General features: G+C 44.6%; 1 non-coding gene across 1 annotated transcript; it reads right to left on the bottom strand.

The window, feature by feature from the left end:
- Positions 1-6,302: 6,302 nt before the first annotated feature.
- On the bottom strand, positions 6,303-6,376 carry Trnas-cga (transfer RNA serine (anticodon CGA)). The gene has a single exon. It is a non-coding gene; the product is annotated as a tRNA-Ser (tRNA).
- Between the last annotated feature and the right edge of the window lie 660 nt (positions 6,377-7,036).

The raw sequence follows: 7,036 nt of genomic DNA, 5'->3' as shown, positions 1-7,036 counted from the left end.
TTGAAAGAGTGCTAGAAGAAGTTTTGAACGAATCAGATTTAGAGGAAAGTGAAGTGGATGATGATGTGGAAGAAATTAGAACTGATTCATCGTCTGAGAATGAAGATGAGGTTGAAGCCAATCCACCAGATGATAATGATACGGAATGTGATAAATTCATTGCAAAAAGTGGACGAGAGTATATTACGAAGCCATCTCGACAATATCGGCGTTCTGTACAAAATATAGTGCGAGAAAGAATGGGGCTAGGACAACAAGGAAGAATTGCGTCTCCGAAAGAGGCTATAGAGCTATTTTTTACACCTCAAATTATGAATCTAATAAAACTACACTCAAATGAAGAGGCTTCTCGACTAGGTAATCAGCACACAGATGAAGATGAGTTATTTTGTTATATAGGACTCTTGCTAATCATGGGTTCAAATCATGACAATAAGATACCTGTCCAAGATTTATGGTCTTTGCTTCAGGGCCGACAAGTGTACTATGGATCAATGAGTCGGACCCGATTTTTCGAATTGACTAAAATATTGAGGTTTGATGATAAGAACACAAGAGAAATTCGTCGCCAGACTGACAAGTTTGCTCCAATGAGGGAAATTTTTGAAAGCTTCAATTCTTCACTTCCATTGTATTTCATTCCTGGTCTACATACAACAGTGGATGAGATGTTGTCTTTGTTCTGTGGTCGCTGTCCATTCAAGGTGTTTCTAAAAGAAAAACCTGGAAAATACGGCATTCTAATTCGAATGCTGTCTGATTCTGAGACTAGATATGTGACCAGCATGGACATCTATACAGGCAAGTCAGGAAATACACAGCATTCAAATGGACCGATGGAAATTGTAAAGAGACTAATAAAACCTATTGAAAAATCAGGCCGTAATGTTACCACAGATCGGTACTATACTTCAGTGGAGCTTGCTGAGACTCTATGGAATGATTTTCACCTCACACTTGTTGGCACCCTACAGTCTAACAGACGACACATACCTGAAGAGCTGAAGACTACAACTGGCCGCAGTTTACACTCTTCCATCTTTGCTTATACTGACCCTCAGACACAGAGGCCACCAGTTACTCTTGCATCAACGCTAGTCCGCGAGAAGCCAAAACGACTGCTGTTGATGCTTTCAACTTATCACTCAGAAGGGGTGTTGAATGAAGACTCAAAAAAGACTAACATAAATCTTTTTTATAATTCTACAAAGGGAGGCGTGGACACCATAGACCAGATGGCAAGACACTACAGCACAAATAGAGGAACAAGAAGATGGCCTTTGTCCCTCTTCTACACACTCATTGACATAGCAGCAATAAATGCATATTCACTCTTCCTCCTCAACTTTCCGAATTGGAAAAAGAATTTGCTAAACCGCAGAAGAGTTTTTATCACTAACTTAGGTCTCGAACTAATAAGATCTCAAGTAGATAAACGGGCACAAAATTTGTATGGATTTCAGAAGCCAGTAATAATGGCAATGGAAAGCATCACACAACGGAAGCTCAGCTGCTCTGTAGAACCATCATCCTCAACAGCAGAACCAGAAACACGTGGACGGTGCCACCTATGCTGCCAAGAAGCTGCATCTAAAAAGATCAAGTACAACAAGCTGGGAAAGTCAACTGTTACCTGCTCTCAGTGCCACAAACACGTCTGTGGGAAACACTGCAGGAAGACAGTGTTGTGTGAAAAATGCGTTGCAGAATGAGACAGTAAATTTTGTTTGCTTCATATAGTGTATCGAATTAAAAAAGTAGTTTTTATAAGAAAACACTATTTTGAAACATTATTCCAAAAAATATATAAACTGAATCTCGTGATTTGTTCATTTTATTCCAATTATAATAACATCTTTTATTATCCAGTATACAAAAACAATGTCTAAGCATTTTGAATTGTTATTAGAGGTATCAGAAGTAAATAAACTTGATTTATGATAAAATAAATTGTGGTATTCTTTATGGGCCTTTGAGGCCCCCCCGTTGGTATTACATGTAACAAAAAATACGTTGGTAATGCTAGGGTTAAGCCTATCGAAAATGCCTGGGATAGATTGAAAAGGGCAGCTTATGGACGCCGTGACCTACCAACCACTCTGACGGATCTACGCCGAATCGCCGTTGAGGAGTGGGACAATCTGGACCAACAGTGCCACAACGGATACAGGCATGTATCAATGCTAGAGGACATGCTACTGGGTATCAGAGGTACCGGTGTGTACAGCAATCTGGACCACCACCTCTGAAGGTCTCGTTGTATGGTGGTACAAAATGCAAATGTTTTCGTTTTCAAGAGCAATAAAAAAGGAGGAAATGATGTTTATGTTGATCTCTATTCCTATTTTCTGTACAGGTTCCGGAACTCTCGGAACCGAGGTGATGCAAAACTTTTTTTAATGTGTGTAGTTTAGGTAACTGCGAACTAACAAAAAATTAATTACGTAGCTTTATTATGTCGAGGTGATAACTAAAATTTTACGCTGTATTTCTTCCATCTAAAGACACGTTCCGAGGACAGATTCTATTTCGAGCAGTATCACTTGCCCACGCAGCACGTCCGAAGCAGAAGCCGTCCACTGTCGAAGTCGAGACACTCCCTCCCCATTGGTGCGAGCCCCAGAATGCTGACCACTGCGAGACGGGGGAGAATGTACGCGATCTGGCTACGGCCCCGAAGCTCACGAACTGAAAGCCATTCGGCGCGGCTCTCGGCAGAATTACGGGCGTAATCCGCGACGCAAACAGAGCGGCAAGTGGCCGCGACACGAGGCGTTGGCAGGCGGCCACTGGTAATCCGGGGCGCCGCCCCCAGGACACGTCGCGCCGGCTGTAAACACGTCACTGCCCCGTCCCGTCCTGTCCTGTTCTGTCCATTCCTTTCCGTCTGTCCTGCCCAGGGGCACCCGCCGATTCAGCCGATCACCGTGGGAGTCGCCGAGCGTCCTTCTCCCTAAAAATTCCGCCTGCCTTCCCGAGCGGAAAATGGCGTCGAGGGCGCAGGTTCGCTGGCCCCCGAACAATGACCGTTGTCGTGAGAATTTTCGCGGTGGAGCAGTACCAGCCCAATACTTGTCCGTGTACGCACAAACCAGGCAGTTTTAGCTGTGTTCAAAAATTCATATCTTGGAAAATATCGAACATATAAATACAAAATTATAAGCCCGTTTTGTCTTCTTTAATATGCAGCTATAAACAAAACCCTGTCTGGTATAACATGGACAAATTCTATTATTATGTCGGGTGGTTATAATAAAATTTTCCCTGTTTAACACGTTATAGCACGGAAACTAATTACCGTACGATGACGAAGTGCTCGTATTAAGAAGGGTGTAAGACAGGGCTGTAGACTTTCGCCCCTACTCTTCAATCTGTACATCGAGGAAGCAATGATGGAAATAAAATACAGGTTCAGGAGTGGAATTAAAATACGTGAAAGGATATCAATGATACGATTCGCTGATGACGTTGCTATCCTGAGTGAAAGTGAAGAAGAATTAAATGATCTGCTGAATGGAATGAACAGTCTAATGAGTACACAGTATGGTTTGAGAGTAAATCGGAGAAAGACGAAGGTAATGCGAAGTAGTAGAAATGAGAACAGCGAGAAAGTTAACATCAGGATTGATGGTCACGAAGTCAATGAAGTTAAGGAATTCTGCTGCCTAGGCAGTAAAATAACCAATGACGGACGGAGCAAGGAGGACATCAAAAGCAGACTCGCTATTGCAAAAAAGGCATTTCTGGCCAAGAGAAGTCTACTAATATCAAATACCGGCCTTAATTTGAGGAAATTTCTGAGGATGTACGTCTGGAGTACAGCATTGTATGGTAGTGAAACATGGACTGTGGGAAAACCGGAACAGAAGAGAATCGAAGCATTTGAGATGTCGTGCTATAGACGAATGTTGAAAATTAGGTGGACTGATAAGGTAAGGAATGAGGAGGTTCTACGCAGAATCGGAGAGGAAAGGAATATGTGGAAAACACTGATAAGGAGAAGGGACAGGTTGATAGGACATCTGCTAAGACATGAGGGAATTTCCATGGTACTAGAGGGAGCTGTAGAGGGCAAAAACTGTAGACGAAGACAGAGATTGGAATACATCAAGCAAATAATTGAGGACGTAGGATGCAAGTGCTACTCTGAGATGAAGAGGTTAGCACAGGAAAGGAATTCGTGGCGGGCCGCATCAAACCAGTCAGTAGACTAATGACCAAGAAAAAAAAAAAAAAAGACCACACTTGGTAGCAGTAATTTCAAGGACATGGGGAAGAGAAATAATGCAGAATCAATTGAGCTGAAACACTTTTAATGTGCTGCTACGGTACTTCGCGCCATTACATAGCCGACCGGTGTGGTCGAGCGGTACTAGGCGCTTCAGTCTGGAACTGCGCGACCGCTACGGTCGCAGGTTCGAATCCTGCCTTTGTCATGGATGTGTGTGATGTCCTTAGGTTAGTTAAGTTTAAGTCGTTCTAAGTTCTAGGGGACTGATGACCTCAGATGTTAAGTCTTATAGCGCTCAGAGCCACTTGAACCAGCCATTACACATCGGTACCATTACCACTACAAAAGGGGCTCAGTATGGCTCCCATCAGTGCTCTGTAGAGTCTGAAATCTCAGCATTGCATTCTGCACATTAGAACGAAGCATATCCGTAGGTACGCTGGCTACCAACCTTGATATGGTGCGCTTCAGATCAGCACGTGAGTGAATGTTCTCCTGTTGAACCCTGTCCTTCAGATAGCCCCACAACTAGAAATCACAAGGAGTGAGCTCAGGTGATCGTACCAGACAAGCATTTTGAAACGATCGGCTGATAATTCGATCGTTTGCAAATGTGTTTCCGAGAAGCAGGTGAACTTCAAGAGCGATGTGCTGTGTGGCCCCACATTGCATGAAAACTGTTGAGTTCAATGAGTCTCTCTCCAATACAGCTGGTATGACATGATAGCGACGCATTTTGCAGTAACGCTGGCCATTCACACCGCACGTCGTTGGTGCTTGAGCGCCAACCTGTTCAAAAAAGAATGGGCCATTGATGAACGTAGCCATGAAGCCACACCATACAGTGACACATTCGCCATAGGAATGAACTTCATGCACAGTGACTGGACCAAGACCCCCACTCTCGGTAATTTTATGTGTTCGCCTCACCCGTCAGAGAAAAATGAGCTTCGTCTGTCCATAGGATTGTCCAGGGGCAACCCTCGTCAACTTAAATTCTTGCGGGAAAGTGAAGAGCGAAGTCAACACGTCGTTGTGCGTCCTGCGGTGCAAGCAGCTGTACGACATCGATCTTGTGCGGATGCCATTTGAGAATGGTTCGAACCGCCTTTCGTACTGTGGACAACGGAATGTTCAACTGTCGTGACACAGCACGCGCACTGCTTGACGATCGGGAATCGCGCGCAGCGTTGTCTGCCACACCAACACCGATTTCATCAACCAGTTGTGGTGCAACCGATGGTCGGCCTCTTCTCGGAGCGACGCCCATCATGCTGCGTAATCCTTTCAGCCGGCGATATTCCCGAAGTGCAGTTGCAGCATTTCTGTTGTTTTGATAACGGAGATTGACCCATAATGCCTTGCTCCTTTTGTTCCAGGTCACGTAGACACGTAAACAACTGCACTGCGACTGGTCAGGTGTGTGAGACTATGAATCACGATGACTGATCACTTCACCTGGTGCCCATAGTTGGAACTGGACGATGGGCTGTGACTCATCGAAACCGTTCACCCCATACTCTGGGCATTAATGCACCCACGTCTGGTACTCGTACGGTAACTAGTTTCCGTGCTATAACGTGTTAAATAGGAAAAGTTTAACTATAACCACCTGGTACATGACTCTGGTTTCGTAAAATTAAGAAATTCATACATTCATATATTTAGAATGAACATAAATACTTGATGGTCAGAGCTGAATATCGTATTTAACTGCAATAGCAGTTTGTACATTGACTTACACTGCATTTTCGTACAAAATATTTTAATACAAGGTTCCATTCACAACGCCACACAGCAGCATTCACAATGATACCCTGTCTCCGTTCGAGATGCTTTGCAATTTCCTTTCTTTGATTTTGAAGAGCAACCATAGCAACCACGGGACGCATACTTTTGGCTTGTGGGTGGAAAATGTTGCAGGAAATGCCTGAATGTCAGACTACAGGTCTGTTTTGATTATTTGGAGCTCTTTTAAAGATAGGTAATAGAACTAGTTATTTAGAATGAGATTTTCACTCTGCAGCGGAGTGTGCGCTGATATGAAACTTCCTGGCAGATTGAAACTGTGTGCGCCGACCGAGACTCGAACTCGGGACCTTTGCCTTTCGCGGGCAAGTGCTCTACCAACTGAGCTACCGAAGCACGACTCACGCCCGGCCCACACAGCTTCACTTCTGCCAGTATCTCGTCTCCTACCTTCCAAACTTTACAGAAGCTCTCCTGCGAACCGTGCAGAACTAGCACTCCTGAAAGAAAGGATATTGCGGAGACATGGCTTAGCCACAGCCTGGGGGATGTTTTCAGAATGAGAAACATCCCCCAGGCTGTGGCTAAGCCATGTCTCCGCAATATCCTTTCTTTCAGGAGTGCTAGTTCTGCACGGTTCGCGGGAGAGCTTCTGTAAAGTTTGGAAGGTAGGAGACGAGATACTGGCAGAAGTAAAGCTGTGAGGGCCGGGCGTGAGTCCTGCTTCGGTAGCTCAGATGGAAGAGCGGTTGCCCGTGAAAGGCAAAGGTCCCGAGTTCGAGTCTCGGTCGGCGCACACAGTTTTAATCAGCCAGGAAGTTTCGAATCAGTTATTGTCGTTTTCTTGGTTTGATATGAACTGTGTAACGAAAACGTATGTGGTACTCGAAGCAAGAGTAAATGAAAATACAGTTTCCGCCAACCATTTTACAGTTGTGTGCGTGACCACGGTGCACTGCAGTTGCCCTCAAATACACCCGAGTCCTTCCCTGTCTAGAGCAGCGACAATGTCTCCAAAATTCAGCAAATTTCTTTATCAGATAATCCATGGTGCGC

The sequence above is a fragment of the Schistocerca nitens genome, chromosome 12 (genome assembly GCF_023898315.1).
Source record: "Schistocerca nitens isolate TAMUIC-IGC-003100 chromosome 12, iqSchNite1.1, whole genome shotgun sequence".
Classification (NCBI taxonomy): domain Eukaryota; kingdom Metazoa; phylum Arthropoda; class Insecta; order Orthoptera; family Acrididae; genus Schistocerca; species Schistocerca nitens.
Note: the sequence above shows the minus strand (reverse complement) of the source record. Positions and strands in the feature narration are given on the sequence as shown.